Below are 18586 nucleotides of genomic sequence, written 5' to 3'. Positions count from 1 at the left end.
TATTGTAAGGGCTTCCTGTTATTGCACTACATTTTTTTGTGTGAATTGAAAGGAAAACGCTCAGCATTTCCCTGTCCTCATACACTCAATCAAATTGTTGTGTTGATTGTAAAGATATTCACTTAAACAAACCAACTTATCCCACTAGCTTTCTTAACATCTCTGGTGGACTCTGGAGTCTAAGGATGAAGAACTTTCTCCAGTTTAAAATAGTAAGATTTAGTACCTCCCAAGCTCAAAAGCAGTCATTTATCAGACCACCAATGAACATTTGGAACTCTCTTCCTGCTAAAATGCATTTTCTAACCAATCTACTTCCTCTTAGGAAGCTGTTGAAACATATATTGTTCTACCCATTTGAATTGATTCTGATCTTGAAGCTTTAATGGTTTTGCCTTGACATTTGCGGCACAGTTTAGTGATGAAATATATTTATGTTCTTTTTGTTCTCTGTAAAGCGACCAAGTAACTTACTAGTCCCTCTTTGAAAGTAGGCCAGGAATGGGCCAATATTTCCTAATCTTTGGTGTTACCCATACAGTGTGTGCTGGTAACTCCAGGGGATTATGTAATGTAATGTCCCATTACATCATCAGAAATCTGGGCCCGATTCCACGGTCATTCGTCATTTTGAATACAGACGCTGTACTCATTTAACATCATCTCAGGGCAGAGTAATGCAGGGCGGCGACTTGCACTGCCTTGAGTTACTCCAGATTTACCAACAAATGCAGGGTAATGCAAGGTAGCCTTGTGTTGCATGGTAAATCTGCCTTAGGGATAAGTTGCCCTTGTGACACCCTGTGTGGTACAAGGGCAACACAATCCCTTGATATATCTGTCCTAAAGTCTTAAAAACTGCTGTTTTCCTTGTATTTCCTGATACTAAGCCAGGGAAGAGACTGAAGGTGTGATGATATTTGGACTTGATGAGAAGGTAAAGTATGGATCTGGCTGCATCGTTCTGAATTCTTTGTAATTGAGCAATGAGTGTGGTAGATATGCTCATAGAAATTGCATGGCTGTAATCCAGTCTGGCAGTGATCAATGCCTGAGCGATGGATTTGCAGCAGTCCAACGGGTAGACTTTGGAAGATTTTCTCACCATTTTCAGAGTGATAAAAGAAGTAGCAGTTATGTGGCTAACTTGAGACCACATGTACAATTAATTACTGAGAATAATATCAAGGAGAATCTTATCAAGATTTTTGAATGATGTAACTAGAGAGGGGCCTCACCTAAAATGGCCAGCCAACATTCTCTACACTTTGAGGCCCATTAGGATGGCGGGCGGATTGCCCCCGCCAGGCTGGGGGTAGCCACCGCCGACCTGGCGGTGGCAATACGTCAGCCATCCACACCTAAATGACCCCCCCACCATATTAGGATGGCGGGCGGACCGCGGCAGACGGAAAGACCATCCGCCGTTTTTCCGCCCTTGCGACCGGGGCGGAAGAGGTCCAATATGGTGGCGGTGTCTAATAGACACCGCCAGCCATATTAACCTGGGCTGTTTCAGATGCATGCGATCTTCACTTTGGGGTGAAGGAGAGGTGGGGGTGCACACGGGGGCGTACCTGTGGTACCCCCCTGCATTTGCATAAACAAAGCGTTAGGCACCGCGCGGTGCCTGCCGCTTTGTTTATGCAAATGCATACGTGCATTTTTAGCATTGTGGCGGGCGGTGCTGAGAGCATCGCCTGCCACAATGCTAAAAATGCAGGATGCAACCGCCACAGTGGAGGGCGCATCCTAATACCGTACATCCTAATAACCCCCACGGGACCCCCGCCCTTATGGCGGGCGGTCCCAATCACCGACTAAGTCCACCCACCATCCTAATGACCCCCCAAGAATGAGGAATATGAAGCTAGTCAGTCAGTAACTTTATTTTGGCCATTACGGCCATAAAAGTACCACATACTTAAAATATAATACAGACATAATAAAACTTTCGGATTTACAATAGCAATTTAGTGCGTCATTGGTATTATTCATTTAAGTGTCCAGACTTCCTTCTACTCTGAGGGAAGGGAGAAATCCCAAAAAGTGCAAGTGCTTACAGTATGAAGAATTAATTAGCCATCGTACAAAAGCTGGTGCCTAGAATTGATAAGATCGGCCTAAGTCCCCAGCTATCAAATCTGGGCCTCAGAAAGTGCCAGTGCCTAAAGTGCAGTAGGACCGGGTTTTTAGTTGTAAATTCCCAATAGTTAGTTCAACTCAGACCAACCTGTGCAAATAAGCGACCATGGTTAAGAGAGCAATAAAACAGCTAAAATAATACCTTAATACCATATCAGTAAAGGTCTACACCGTAACATTTAACAGCATGACACATCATGCAGGTACTGTTATAAAATTAGCTCAAATTCGAACTAATAATAGATACACATTTAAAAAACATTTAACAGAAGCACTTTTATCATGTCAGAGTTAAGTTTAGGAAAGTTTGCATGCATCCATCTTGAAACTGCTTGTATACAGGCATTAAAGTTAGTTTTGATGGTGGTGCAGTGTTTTGGGCCAACCCTCTTACCACTGGTCCTCCGGTGAACCTTTCTTACCGACTGAGATGTGATAGGAGTTACCATTACATCAATTAAATCCAATTAACAGTGTAAACCATTTGGCTACACAATAAGAACCAGGAATCAGTAAATATAGTTAAAAAGGTTTATTACAAGTTAGCTATCAAGTTATGGTACACAACTCTCAGCACCATGCTATAAAGATACAGAATAACAACTGAGAAACCTAACCTCCTAAAGATATTTAGGCATACCAATATTAAACAAACAAGAAGTTCAGTCAGAGCAATACAAAAGATAAGCAGCAGTATTTGATGCCCAGAGAATAGTCTCAGATTTTCTTGTCTATACATAGGTAAATCTAGAATCACCTAAGTTAGATTCCAAGTTAAGAGGATAGTTCTGAAACCTAAAGGATCTAAAAATCAGGAAACGTCAGAAAAATATGAAAAATCTAAGGAAGTACAGGAAGTGAGAAAAACAAAGCATAGGAAGTAAGGGAAGGTGTCAACATTGCAGACGCTCAGTAAAGGGTCTTCTTGGGTCAGGGAAGTCGAAGTGTTAGCCTAAACCACACTCATCAAGAGTTAAAGGGAATCAGCATAAAGGTCAAAACTTATCTAAGTCCAAGGAAAGCTGTAAGGTTCTGAAAGCTTTCTGACGGCAATCTGAAGTGATCTGATTCCAGCAGTGTGAACACTAGGTTTTAACACAAGTCTCCTAAGCAACACCCCTTTGTACGCATCATCAGGGCTACCATTGTCCTTTGCCATTCTCACGATGTAGATTGCAACATTAGCAAAAGGTCCTATACTGGACATGGGAAGGACATTGTCCTTGTGCTACCAGGCCAGGTTACAAGAAGATGGTGAATAGGCCTTTCAGGTAATGCTCTGGCTCACCATGTTCTTTCTTCAAGGTTTTCTTCTCAGGCTCCCTCCTTTTATCGCTAGTACATTATGTATGTATTTTCAAACTATTAATGCGTGCAAATACCTACAAGCAAGTCATGTTAGCAAAAAATGGAAAGTAGAATTTTATGCAGCATAGAAATTGTAGGCCTAAAATGTCAACTTAGAGTGATAAAGCAAGATTAATATGTGTGTGCACTCTCAAACACAAGTAAATATAGTACATTAGATTCATATTGCATGTGGCATACATTAAAATGTTTGATAATCATGTTTAAGTAGGGCTAAGAACTACATTAAAATTACATATACATGTAACGTTAGTGCACACATTTCATAAACTTTTGTTGTTTCTAGAGTAATCACATTCTACATAGTGAGGATGGTTTCTATTCAATCATCGAAACAATAAATGTCATTTAATATATTAAGACCCTTATGTAAATCAATGTTATTTTAAAATGAGTACATGTCTAATAAGTAAGGATGGTTTATTCATCAAGGGCGAGATGTATGACCCTATTTTGCATGCGCAAACGGGTTTGCGACCCGTTTGCGCATGCAAAATGTCACAGGGCCATGTACAATTCCTAAATAGCGAGTCACAATTTATTTGAGACTCGCTATTTGAGAATTGTGAGTCTCTATTAGGAAGGGGTGTTCCGTTCCTAATAGCGACCTCAAAGCCATGTAGGAATGCAATTGCGGTAGCAAAACACTCACAAATACCACCCTCTTCAAGAGGGTGGTCATGCACTCGCAAAAGGGAAGGGGTTCCCAGGGGACCCCTTCCCCTTTGCAAATGTCGGGGAATATATTTTTTAGGGGCAGGCAGTGGTCCCAGGGACCACTGTCTTCCCTTAAAAAATGAAACGGAAACGTTTCTTTTTTTTCAATGCATACCATTTTCCTTTAAGGAAAACGGCTGCATAAAAAAAACCTCCTTTATTGAAAAACAGTCGCAGACGTGGTGGTCTGCTAAGCCCAGCAGGCCACCAACCCTGGAAGGGCTAGCCATTCCCAATAGGGTTGCAAATTGCGAGTGGCCCATAATATTCATGAACCTCGCATTTTGCGACCCCATTGGGAATTGCAATCAGTATCTCTGACACTGTAGTACATTGTAAATTGCGTCTCTCAATTTGCGACTCGCAATCAAGTGCAAATTGCGAGTCGCAATTTACAAGGGTCCTAGATCTGGCCCCATGTCTTTAAAAGATATCATTTAATAGAGTTAAAGCACACAATATGAGTAAACTCACTAATCCTACAGTGAATGCACTCTAGCAGTAAATTTCAAGTGCAATCCTTATTTTAATGTTGTTAGATCACATTTCTGTTATGTAATTGTGATATGTAAAGGTATAGCCAATTTTGCGCTGCACCACTGTTTAGCGGATCTTCAGGATTAGAGATATGATTTCAGTATTGTCGGCATTTAAAAGGAACACAACTGAAAAGACCGTACTAAGGCCGCTAAGGGGAGCATATAGACATTAAAAAGGGTGGATCTCATCGAGGAGCTCTGTGGGACTCCTTGCTTAAAGGGTGTAGGTGCCAAACAGATAGAGGCCAAAGACAATGATTGAGCCCCTCAATTAAAAAAGGATACTACCCATTTGGGGGCAGCTTGGCAAATTTCTATACTAAAGAGCTGTTCCATCACGGTAACAGGGGCAACAGCATCAAATGCCACAGACTAGTCCAGAAGAACAGTACGGCAGAATTGGCCATGGTCTATGATAAATCTCAGATTATCCGTGGCGGCAACCAATGTGACTTCAATGCTATGATTAGCACAGAATCCAAATTAATTGAAATCTAAAAGACAATTGGATTCTAGCTAGGAGGTCATTTGCTTATTAACATGTTTTTTTTCGTGATCCTAGCATTGAGGCGAGCAGGGAAATGTGCCAGTAATTGTAAGGTAGTAACAGATCATTGGATGCATTTTTTTAGATGAGGATGACCTGAGCATACTTCCAGTAGTCCACTGATCGCTGAATAGATGTGTTGCAGAGCACTGCTCGATTTGGCACAAGAAGTTCAGCCATCTGTATTCAAATCCTAGGAGGACAGGACAGGTATCAAATGGGGAACCATATTTCTTGGGAAGAAGTACAGACTATTTAAGTATCAGGTCTAATTGTGAGCAGACTTCAGGATTATCAAGAGGCATAAATCTTAAATGTTTTTTTAGATTCTTTTTATTTATTTTCGACCTGTAAAGGTTAATAATGATACAAATACATGGCAGTCTCCGGGTTGCGTACACATTAGAACATGCAGCTGAATACACCATTAGTGTATAACTCGGGGCACCACCAAACACCGGGCCAATTCATTCACAGCCAGGCATGCCGGAGGGCTCATGACTAAGATTGTGTGAGGAACATATTCGATTCAGTGAAACAGAAGTCCTGTGCACACATGTGAGTAGAGGGGTTTGCAGTGAAACAGAACAGAACCACTGAGGAGACCGACGTCTTGATCTTAGCCCTGAGAAGTCACAAATGTACACGTTGTGACGAAACACGTGTCGGCTGGTTTAATGTACGTTGTACTGATCTGGATTGACTTATAAATCCTTTTGCTGAAACCTTCTAGGTCTCATCTTGCATTATTTGATCTCTCTCTACTGTTGAAAAACCAGTTTCACTGCAAACCCCTCTACTTACACGTGTGCACAGGACTTCTGTTTCATTTGTACGTGTGGATTCACAGCCACACTAAAGCAGGGGTTGTTTTGCATTGGGTTTGTTCTCCCCTGACCTGTTTGCACCGTATACCTTAATTTCACTACCACATCCTCTACACCTATTGTGCAAGAGCACCATTACTTCCTGTGCATCAATCTAAACCCATCACCAACACTTTATATTCGATTCAGTGTCCCTTAATGTTCATGCAGGGTTGCATCCCCTTTCATTGGAGGTGTGGGTGTCCTCAGCAAGTGTCCCTAAGTTCCTCCCATGGCCCCCATATCTTGGAATACTTTTGAGGGTAACCCCGAACCCAATAGATTGTTTCTTTTACATGCAAGCACTTGTTCCTATTGCACGCTCAGCCACTCACCCCCTGGTTGTGTCCTACTGCCCAAAAGCTGAACAATGTCTCCTTTGGCCACCAGTTCAAGATTGCAGAATATTAGGGCACATTTGAGATGAGTTTAATCATTCCATTTCCGCAGAGTAATCAACTATGGGGTGAGCCTCAACGATTCTCTCGTGATTCTGGATATTTGTTGTTGAACCCAAGACCCAGATATTTAGACAGTCCCAGAGGATGTAGACCAGAGAACTGGGCATATGACAGGCCCGTAGACAAGTGTCAGCAACCACTTTCCCCATTTTTTACAGGCGCCTCCTGGTGAAGTAGGCCCTGTGGAGTATTTCTATTTGTAATAGTCAGAAGCCCACTCTCATCTCTGCCTTCCTTGGATACCTACAGGCCTGCTGCCAGTCCTTAACGGCTAGAATTTCAAGGTCAACTTCCCAGTTGTATTTGAGAGTCGCTAGGGATATAGCGTGTTTGTGTAATGGGACTATCAGGAGTCTATCTTCGAGGAGTTATACGTCTTCAACTGGGTCCAGGAAGGGCTCCTACTTAGGGAATGTTTATGTTGTAGGTAGCAGAAACTGTGTTCATCAAAGTTAGTAGCCCTTCAGGACCCCCGCACAACCCCAAGTTTGAAGGTGCCCAGGAGGTCCTTTTTCTGAAAGCCCCCCACTGTCATCAGATCTGTCAGTAGAGTGGAATCCCACAAGAGTGTTTCAAATGTGATTTTATTTAGCAAACCTAGTGTCTTTGTCGCCTCCCTCCATATCTTGAGAACTGTAATGGTCAGAGTCGGACTTTGAGTTAGGACCGTCCCCACATGTACTTCCTTGGGCTATTTACTGAGTAACATGGCTCATCTCTCTGCTTTCACTGAGGATTCCTGCAGGTCTGTGAATGACCAGTCATTAACGGTCAGGAGGTAAGAGGTTGTTGATCCGGTACGGCTATGTGGATCTTGTTCATGCATATAGTACTATTTTGACTGACCCCGTCCCACAACAAGGATCTTGTGCCGCTTTTAACCCTTTGGAAAAAGGAGTCGAGACATTAACAAAGCGTGTATTCCTCAAAATATAATGACATTTGGGTAGAGAGATCATTTCGAAAAGTGCAAAAAGAACAATTGATGGGCAGAACAATGTCATACATTCATCCCAGTACAGTGTCATTCCAGTTTGGACCCAGGCACATGCAAATCAGTCTTGATCCTGTGCCCAATGGGAACAGTCCAGCCGGAACTGCCAGGCCAGGTCCTCCCTGGACTGGAAAAAAGCATAGTTTTCGGGCTTTCAGCCCTCATCAGCCAGGATAGCTTGATTCCAATGGGTGTACAGTCAAAATATCGAGTTTTTTATATCGAATTACAGTAATATCGATTCAAAAATATAGAATGGAGACAATATCGAATTGACAGAATATAGACTACAAAAATATCGACTAGAACAGCATTAATATCGATTCCAAAATATAGAATGGACAAAATATCGAATGGACAGAATATAGACAACAAAAATATCGAATTTGAGGTAAGTTAATATGAATCATTTAAAGTGTTTTTTGTGTTACTATATGTGTGAAAAGTGTATATTTATTTTATAATCATTTAAATTAATTTAATTGTATTTAATTTTTGCGTAATATAATTCTGTAGCGGGTTGTGAGTTTATAGGGGAATAAGGTGGGAAGTAATTTAAATATAATTAATTAAATATGTTATTTTTTTATTGGTATTTATGTTGAATTAATTGGTAATTAATTATTAATTGGTAATTAGTTAAAATATAATTGGTATTTAATTTTAATTAATTGATTAATTGATAATTATGTTAATTAAAATGATGTAATTTCTGCAGCAGGTTGTGGGTTTATAGGGGAATAGGGTGGAAAGTAATTTAAATATAATTATTTAAATGTTAATTTATTTTGAATTAATTGGTATTTAATTATTAATTGGTAATTAATTAAAATATAATTGGTCAATAGTTTTAATTAATTGATTAATTGAAAATTATGTTAATTTTATTAATTTCTTTTCAGTAGTGGGTTGTGCGTTTATAGGGGAATAGTGTGGGAAGTAATTGAATTATAAATAATTACATTTTCAAATTTATTCATTGCTTATTTTTGTTGTAATATTTAACTTTTTATTAATTGTTAAATAATTTAGTGTTAATTGGTTAATAATTTGTATTAGTAGGTAATTTTATTTATTAATTAAATTTCATTTGTATTTTTAATTGATTAATTAATATATTATATAAAATTGTTAATTATTTTATATTATTTGTAATTGTTATTAATATTTAATTTAATTTAACCCCTCCCCTGAATGGTGACGGAACCACTCCGTCATCAGCCGCAGTCACGCTGTGCTGATGACGGAGCGGTTCCATCACGGCCCGCTCGGCACGCCTGCGCGGCGCGGATTCCGCGCCTGCGCTGAGCGTTCTATTGAGCGGGCGGGCCCGTGACGGAACCGCTCCGTCATGAGCACAGCCCAACCGCGGCTGGTGACGGAGCGGTTCCGTCACCAGCATGCGCTCGCCGCGCTGCCGCCCCCCCCCCTTAGCACTGCGGCGGAATAGCCGCCGCAGTGAAGGGGTTAATTCATATGTGAAGTACTTACTTTCCGTACTGTTGCACTCACTGGAGTGGGAATAGTAATTTTTACCCCTACGCTATCCAATGCTTTCCCTACTGTTGCACTCTCTGGAGTGGGAATAGTAATTTTTACCCCTACGCTATCCAATGTTTTCTCTACTGTTGCACTCACTGGAGTGGTGATAGTAAATTTAACCCTCTCGCTATCCTACGTTGAAAATATTGTATATGTTTTGTTAATAATATGTATGTAAGTGAGCAAGGCGGAGGCTTCTGCCGAAACGCGTCTTTTTGCAGCATGATGGAATAAATCATCTTTCTTGAGTTGAAATTCACGGTGTCAGTGCCTTCCTTGATCGGAGTGTATGCGGACTGGTAAACAATATATATATATATATATATATATATATATATATATATATATATATATATATATATATATATATATATATATATATATACACATATGTATTAATTTTTTTTTTTTTAAGTTACATTAATTATTTATTAATTTTAAGTTTATTTAAGTATTTTAAGTATGTTTAAATTAATTATATTTATCATTACATTACTTTTAAATTACTTTTAAGACATTTAAAACATTCGATATTTTGACTGTCTATATATTTTACAACGATATTTTGGAGTCGATATTTTTGTACTTACCTGTTTGAAGATAGGAATTCGATATTCCGGCATTCTATATTTTCTCCATGATATTTTGGCAGGTCGATATTTTGCTCCTCGATATTCTGTCAGTGATCCATTCCAATGGCATGGATGCTTGTTTCTGGTCCATGGAAGCCCTGCCGTGGCAGTTCGGGCTGGACTGTTCCCATGAGGCATAGGGTCAAGACTGATTTGCATATGGCCAGGTCTAAACTGGGATGGCATGGTGGGCAAAAGAATCATGGATTTATCCCAGATCTCTTGACTGGGGGTGAACATTTTGATTTATTCTGCATTCCGTCCATCAATTGTGTGTCTTTTGCGTTCTTGCCCTAAGTGCGCCAATGCCCAGACGTGGGTCCTGGGCTCACTGTGCAACTGGAATCAAGCTATCCTGGTTGAAGATGGGTGAAACCCCAAAACCAGTCCTAGGATGATTGTTTCCGGTCCAGGGAGGACCTGGCTTGGCAGTTCGGGCTGAACTGTTCCCATGAAGCACAGGGTCAAGACTGATTTTCATTTGCCCAGGTCTCAACTGGGGTGGCATGGGGAGCAAAAGAATGAATGATTTAACCCAGATCACTTGACTGGGGGTGAATGTTTTGATTTCTTCTGCATTCCGTCCATCAATTGTGTTTCTTTTGCTTTCTTGCCCTAAGTGCGCCAGGTATGCCCAGACCTGGGTACTGGGCTCACTGTGCCACTTGAATCAAGCTATCCTGGTTGAAGAGGGGTGAAACCCCAAACCGGTCCTAGGATGCTTGTTTCCGGTCCTGGGAGGACCTGGCTTGGCAGTTTGGGCTGGACTGTTCCCATGAGGCGCAGGGTCAAGACTGATTTGCATTTGCCCAGGTCTGAAAAAACTGGGGTGGCATGGGGAGCAAAAGAATGATGGATTTAACCCAGATCTCATAACTGGGGGTGAATGTTTTGATTTGTTCTGTATTCCGTTCATCAATTGTATGCATTTTGAAAAGGGCATCCCTACCCATTTGGAAAAACTATCATAAACATTTCTCTTGATGTGTTTCTGCCGCTATTGATTTTATTTGCAAAAAATGAGCATAGCGCCACTGGAAAAAGTCTGTAATAATCCTGAAAGAGCGCCAATAAATAGATAGAAAAAAACCCATATAATCATGAAGTGTTGTCTACTAAAAGTATTGATCAGCAGAATTTAGAACGGCCAGCTTTCAAACATATGGTTATAAAATGATATTTAAAAATTAATTGGACAGACGCCATAAGGCTGTTTCACTTTTCCGTGTTTCAGGGAAAAGTGCTTTTCTAGTGTAAGAATTCAGTACTATAGATGCTCAGATGAACATGCCTAAAAGTTTAAATGTAAGTGCTTCAGTGTGTTCTGATGAAAGAGTACCAACCTTACTTACGGTGTATTGGACCCCTCAAGTAATACCATTATTTCCGTATTTACATTAAAGTGCCTGGCATTTGTGGTATTACAGTGAATGTTGAAATACATAAGGAATAATGTTTTGATACAGTGTTTCCTTGTTTAAAGGTGGTAGGTCCAGCGTGTCGCTTGTGCTGATGGGTGTGGATTTTCTATGCAGAGTCATAGGGGCCCTTTACGATGTTGGCGGATTGCCTCTGCCAGGCTGGCGGTAGCCACCGCCGGCCTGGCGGAGGCAATCCGCCCGACATCCATTTCCGAATTCCCCCTTGCCATATTAGTATGGCGGGGGGGACCGCAGCGGATGGAAAGAAGGTCCGCCGCTTTTCCGCCCAGTCGCCTTGCGGCCGGGGCGGAAAATGTTTAATATGGTGGCGGTGTCTCATAGACATATGTATGGCCTGTCAGTCATGCCTTTCCGTGGCGGCAATGCCGCCACGTAAAGGCATGCGGTCTTCACTCTGGGGGCCCCCTGTGGGCCCCCAGAGTGAAGGAGGGGTGGGGGCTGCCCACATTTGCATAAACAAAGTGGCAGGCACCGCGCGGTGCCTGCCGCTTTGATTATGCAAAAGCTGAAATGCATTTTTAGCATTGTGGCGGGCGGTGCTGAGAGCACCGCCCGCCACAATGCTAGAAATGCAGGATGTGCCCGCCACTGTGGCGGGCACATCCTAATGCCCCCCACGGGACCTCGCCCTTATGGCGGGCGGTCCCAATCCCCGCTAGGATGACGGGCGGACAAAGTCCGCCCGTCACCCTAATGGACCCCTTAGTATTACTAATAGCAAAGAAGGTATGCAGTTTCTACAGAGGAGGGGGGATTGTGATTACACTTTGGGCCCTATACTGGCACATATGGTTTGGAAAAAGATCTCCGATAAAGAGCCCCCTAGAGGGTGCCCATCGAGCCTTGCAGCTCCACGAGGAGCAAGCCCAATGATGAAACATGAAACTCACAAGTGTGTGTGAGGGCCCTAATTCCTAAAAGGAACCACCCCCTACCTGTTGGTTCCAATATATCTGCCCTGATATTTAATCACACACCCCCACCCTCCATAGGAACTGCATACCTCCTTTCGTAATTGTATTACCACGCAGCACGAATGATTTACCTTCATGCACTCTCAGTCACTCTTTTTGTAATGGAGACATAGTATTACAACATGCAAAAACTGTGCCAATTACCGACAAAACACATTTTGTACGCTAAGAAGGAGGTTTTCCACCTCCTGACAAACTCTAACTGAGGGTTGAAGTGTAGTGATCCAGATTACCAGACAAAGATGGATACCAGAGCACCAACAGCGTGTTTTGAGGACCTGTGCAGAGAATATTAAACAGTTGTTGTGTTTCAAAAGACAACACATTTTCTCGGAATTTTCCCAAGTCTTAAAAAGATATTTCAAAACATCCTTCCTTTTGCTGACCTAAAGTACATGCAGCAGGGTGGTTGCTTCTGCTCCCCCAGCTGTAGAAACAAATACACAAACCACGTAATTTCCACTTGAATATTTTTGAGAGGGTTCATCCTGCTAGGCCAAACAACTTTGAAAATACAGTAATAATGACTTTTTCTTGGTCTGACGTCAGAGGAATTTCCAGCAGACTTCTTGGAAAGTAGAGATTGATGGGAGGCAATGTATAGACCAGGAAACAGGACACTGATACATACATTTCCTTACATATGCATTGACCTAGCAATTATATTAAAATGTGTGTATGGAAATGGACTGTATTCTTCAACAATTTCACAAATCGCTTCTCTTCAGCTTGTCAAAAGCAAAGCACATTTTCGTAAGGATTGCATTGTTCAGCTTTTGGACAGCTTTATAAGTGTTTACATTAGAATATAATGTCCTGACTAGTTTCGTTTTACAAAACATATGTCTCTTAGCTGTGGTGCAGTTTCGACTTCTCCCAAGTGGCTGTGGTTGCACAGCTACTTAAGGACGCCACACTTTCCTCTAAAGTTAGGCTTAGGGTTGACTTTGAAAATGCTTTGGACAGGTGAAGGAGACTGTAGACCCTACAAGCATTATGTTGAGAGAATCTGGATTATATTAAAGGCCATGGGCCTCATTTATAAGGCCATGCGTCACTTTTACACCGCCGGTGCGTCACTTTTTTGTGACGCACCAGCAGCGTTAAAAATGTGCCTTGTTGCACCATATTTACAAAGTGACGCATCTAGGTAGATGCGTTACTTTGTAAACCCCTGCGTCACATTATACCTGCGCCAGGTATAATGTATGCAAGGGGGGCGTATTGACGCAAGGAAGGGTCGTAGAAGTGACGCAGTGAAATCTATGAGATTTCACTACGTCACTTTTAGGACACTGTTGCATCAAAATCTTGCGCCTGCCTCACACCAGGCGTAAGACTGACGCAGGCCCTTTCACATGGGGCTTGCCCCATGTGAAAGGAAGCATTGCTGGAGTTGCGTCACTTTTGTGACACACTCCAGCAATGCGTCACTTTTGCTCCTACAGATACTTCAGAAATACTGACGTATCTGTAACTCCTTGCGACATGATGCGTCATACTGTAAATATGACGCATCATTGGTGTCGCAAGGATGGCGCAATGAAAAGTGATTTGTCGCTGTTTTCACGCAGCGATGCGTCACTTTTCATATATGAGGCCCTAGGGGTCTCATTTATGAGGCCAGTTGCGCAGTCGGAACGTCACTGTTTGTGATGTTTCATGTCGCAGAAGTCTGCTCCATATTGATGAAGCAGCACTAAACCACTTTTTTTGGCTTCATACTGCCTCGTAAATATTGTCCCCTTTAACGCAGTTTTTTACTGGGTTTTGCTAGGGGCGTTCATCCATGGCATTTTGGCACTACTCCAGATTTACGAGAAATCATAATTTTGAGGCAGCGCCAAAAAGGTACGCCTCCCAAGGGGAAGGCGAAAGGGGGATACAACAAGGAGAAATATCTTTATTTCTCCTCGTTTTTCCTTTTTCTATGTACGCTGCATTCTGCAGCACACATGGAAAGAGGAAAAAGCCCCTACTGATTGTTTCTGTTCAGGAAGGTTTACTGCACAGAAACTGGAAGTTTGTGACTACCAGTGGGTTGCAAGGGACCAGCCTCAATAATATTCATTATTCATCAATATTCATGAGGCAGGGCGTAATTTGTGACCCTTTGGAAATGGCTACGCTCACAGGGATGGAGGCCTGCTGGGGTCAGCAGACCACCATGTCTGAGGACCTGGCTTGGCAGTTCGGGCTGGACTGTTCCCATGGGGGAGAGGGTCAAGACTGATTTGCATATGGCTGTATTCAAACTGGAATGGCATGGTGAACAAAAAAACGAAGGATTTTGGCCCAGATCTTTGTACTGGGGTGAATGTATGACATTGTTCTGCATTCTGTCCATCAACTGTTATTTTTACATTTGTCACCCCGAGTGGGACGGGTATGCTCAGACGTGAGTCCCATGCTCTCTATGCCACTGGAATCAAGCTATCCTGGCTGATGAGGGCTGAAAGTCTGAAACTGGTCTTGGATGCTTGTTTCCAGTCCAGAGAGGACCTGGCTTGGCAGTTCGGGCTGGACTGTTTCCATGGGGCACAGGGTCAAGACTGATTTGCATATGGCTGTTTACAAACTGGAATGGCATGAGGAGCAAAAAACTATGGATTTAGGCCCAGATCTCTTGTACAGGAGTGAATGTATGACATTGTTCTGCATTCTGTCCATCAACTGTTGTTTTTGAATTTGTCACCCCGAGTGGGACGGGTATGCTCAGACGTGAGCCCCGTGCTCTCTATGCCACTGGAGTCAAGCTATCCTGGCTGATGAGGGCTGAATGCCCGAAACCGGTCCTAGGAGGCTTGTTTCCAGTCCAGGGAGGACCTGGCTTGGCAGTTCGGGTTGGACTGCTCCCATGGGGCACAGGGTCAAGACTGATTTGCATATGGCTGTGTTCAAATTGGAATGGCATGGTGAGAAAAAGAATGATGAATTTAGGCCCAGATCTCTGTATTGGGGTGAATATTTGACATTGTTCTGCATTCTGTCCATCAACTGTTGTTTTTGCATTTGTCACCCGAGTGGGACGGGTATGCTCAGACGTGAGTCCCGTGGTCTCTATGCCACTGGAGTCAAGCTATCCTGGCTGATGAGGGCTGAAAGCCCGAAACCCGTCCTAGGATGCTTGTTTCTATTCCAGGGAGGACCTGGCTTGGCAGTTCAGGTTGGACTGTTACCATGGGGCACAGGGTCAAGACTGATTTGCATATGGCTGTGTTCAAACTGGGATGGCATGGTGAGCAAAAAAACGATGGATTTAGGCCCAGATCTCTGTACTGGGTGAATCTATGAGATTGTTCTGCATTCTGTCCATCAACTGTTGTTTTTGCATTTGATTTTTAAATAAAGCAGTTCTTTTTTAAAATGCAGCCCGTTTTCCTTAAAGGAAAACGGATGCATTTAGAAGTAGGCAGTAGTTTGTGGGACCACTGTCTGCTCTTAAAAGATGTTGGTACCCACTTTCACAAAGGGGAAAGGTTCCCTTCAGGCCCCTTTCCCATTTGTAAATAGGTTACCACCTCCTTCATAGAGTAGGTAAATTATGAATGTTTTGAGACCAAAACATTCATACATGTCCCTGCGACTCGATATTAGGAAGGGACGCCCTTGGCACGCCCCTTCCTGATAGCGACTCTCAAACCCAATTTGCAGTTCGGTAATAGCTTACTGAATCACAAATAGGGCTTTGTACGTTTAAAATTGCTTTTTTCAGGTTACAGACGACCTGACTTTGCTAATTGGGCGGTTTGCGAGCTGAAAAAGACTTTGTACATCTGGTCCAATATCTCATGTGGAATCCACCTGTAAATGTAGAGACATGGTATATGGCAGCATCCTGGTCACATTATCATTTTTGTTTTGGACACATTTGGAACCCTTTTAGGTTTTTCTTATCAATATCTAAGGAGGTTCCAGCTGTCAATATCAAGGTATGGTACTTTCAGCATCTCACACAAGGTACCTGCCCATTTAATGTCCTCAATGACAAATGCAACAATTTCCTTCTACACATGTATCTTCAGTAAATTACATTTTTCTTAACGACCCAGTCAGTTTTGCCTAGCTGCCAATTTTTAGGCATGGTGTTTGCCAAGACCTTTTGTTGAACCCATGCATAATATACAAGCATACAGGGCCTGTTGGATAGCCCTATCCAATGGTTTGTTATTATGCCCTTCATATTTTTCTTCCATCTCAAAAACATGCATGCAGCATGGGGCAGTGGGTTAGCCCGCTTCAGCCAATGGCTAAATTCTCAGTGACGGACAGCATTCTTACATTTCACGAGAAGCACATCCAGACAGAAGGTAATTCCCCTCAGTGCCAGGGACTGCTATGACAATGTGTGCTTTCTCAGTCCAAAAATATGTTTCTGCTTTAACCCCTTCCTTGCTCCTCTCGGCCGTGGCGAGCATTTCCTGGCTGGTGCTGCGAACGGCCAACGGCCGACGCGGCCCCGCCCACTCCGTGGAACGCCCGCACTGCGCCAAAATAACAGCCGCGGTAAACAGGTTAAGCCAATTCGTTTTTAGATTGATTAGGGCCCAAATCTTTCCCCAGTAATAAGGTTGATCTTCAAAGGTAGACTTCCACCTGGCCAAACAATTTAGACCTATTTTGCAGACTTATTAGTTCCCCAGTGTGGTGTATTTTGGTTATTAACCATGCTCATTCAATTCTGCTCATGCAGGAAAACTGTATTTCTGCCATTATTGTCATGTAGACCAAGTATGCAGCCATGCACTACTTCTTAGCTCTAGCCATACTGCTCCTTTTTGGACTTATTTAATTTCACCTACGCCCACCCCTAAGTGAAGGAAAAATTTGTATTATGAGAAGTGCTCTCCCATATACCACTACCGGCATTTATAGGGAGCTGATCCATTTTATTAGCCGGTCTAATCAGTAGCGACTGCTACCGAACAGTGGTTGTGGGGCGGGGAAAAATAATTTTTCTTTTTCTAAAAGCACTTACCTATATTGCCGACCGCCAGCTGCAGCCTCTTATTCTTCCGTCCTCATTTCGCAGGAAGTACACAGCCTCCCAGAATCCCCTGACCAATCACAATGCTGCCTTCGCAGCCTTGTGATTGGTCTGAGTGCAGTGATTCAGCGCTAAAGACAGGGGCTGGTAGACTAAAAATAGATAAATAATTAAAATAAAACTATTTTTTGTTCCTACTCATTTCATAGTCAAGGTCACCCATTTGCAGAGAATTTAAAAGGTTTATATGGAATGGAAATTAAATAACTGAAAAAAACTTTTGCACAGAAATTGCACGAAACGTAAACATTTTTATTATTGGGTAAATGCACATAGCTTCCATTGCGTAACAGTGGAGGAGAGAAGTTTGGGTCCGTTTTTTTTAACTGACAGTAGGAGAACATTATAATTGTGGGTTCTCTGCACTCATATGTAATCTGTGTGACTAATGTATGAAAAGAAGAAAGATTAACACGAAATGCTAAAGTATCCTTATTAATTAATGCAAATCACATGTGAACTTTAGAAATTTAACTGACAAGATTGTGCATTAATACTTAGTTAAGGGATAGAAAATTAAATGTGCTTGCTAATTTGTTTAATATTACACTCATGACACTAATATTTTAAGACTTGCCATTTATAACTTTTGAGGTTTATATGGAAAGTATAATTTGCTTGTAGAAGAGCGCACAAAATGTAACCTATGCATTGTTAATTTTGCTTAACAGTAGGCCTGAAATGCATTTCCAATTTGTTTTTCGGCTAACGTTTGAATTAGCTTTCAGCTTGCACCGAGAATAGTTCCTCGTAGATAGAGAAGCCTGACAAGAAGAAATGCGATAATGGAAGGGGATATGAGGAAGAGAACGCCATCCTCGACTCTTCCCAATCCGGATTCCACAGTAACCACAACACTGAGACCGCCCTCCTCACTGCCACAGACGACATCTGCATGCTCTTTGACCAAGTCCACACCGCAGCCCTCATCCTACTAGACCTCTCCGCAGCCTTCGACACCGTCTCCTACTGCATTCTCGCAGCCAGACTCCACGACGCCGGCATACAGGGAACCGCCCTCGACTGGCTCTGCTCCTTCCTCTTCAGCAGAACCCAAAGGATCAGACTCCCGCCTTTCCTCTCCGAACCCACAGATATCAACTGCGGAGTACCCCAACGATCGTCGCTCAGTGCCACGCTTCTCAACATCTACATGGCCCCCCTTGCCGCCATCGTCAGACAGCATAGACTCATTATAGTATCCTATGCCGACGGCACCCAGCTCATCCTCTCCCTCACGAAGGACCACAAAGCCACCAGACTCAGCTTCCAGGAAGGAATGAAGGACCTTGCAGCTTGGATGAGCAGCAGC

At 42.6% G+C, this 18586-nt stretch overlaps 1 protein-coding gene across 7 annotated transcripts in view; it reads right to left on the bottom strand.

Annotated features, from left to right (window-relative positions):
• The window catches only part of LOC147683452 (uncharacterized), a 429669-nt gene that overhangs the window by 235013 nt on the left and 176070 nt on the right, over positions 1 to 18586 (bottom strand). For 6 of the 7 annotated variants that reach the window (XR_015300943.1, XR_015300942.1, XR_015300945.1 and 3 more), the window contains one exon: positions 2663 to 5509. The exons of the other annotated variant lie outside the window; for it this stretch is intronic. The gene's annotated coding sequence lies outside the window, so the exon portion shown is untranslated. Of the gene's footprint in view, positions 1 to 2662; positions 5510 to 18586 lie in introns of those variants that run through there. 7 annotated transcript variants of the gene reach the window in all.

Source organism: Lissotriton vulgaris, chromosome 11 (genome assembly GCF_964263255.1).
Source record: "Lissotriton vulgaris chromosome 11, aLisVul1.2, whole genome shotgun sequence".
In the NCBI taxonomy this organism is placed as follows: domain Eukaryota; kingdom Metazoa; phylum Chordata; class Amphibia; order Caudata; family Salamandridae; genus Lissotriton; species Lissotriton vulgaris.
Note: the sequence above shows the minus strand (reverse complement) of the source record. Positions and strands in the feature narration are given on the sequence as shown.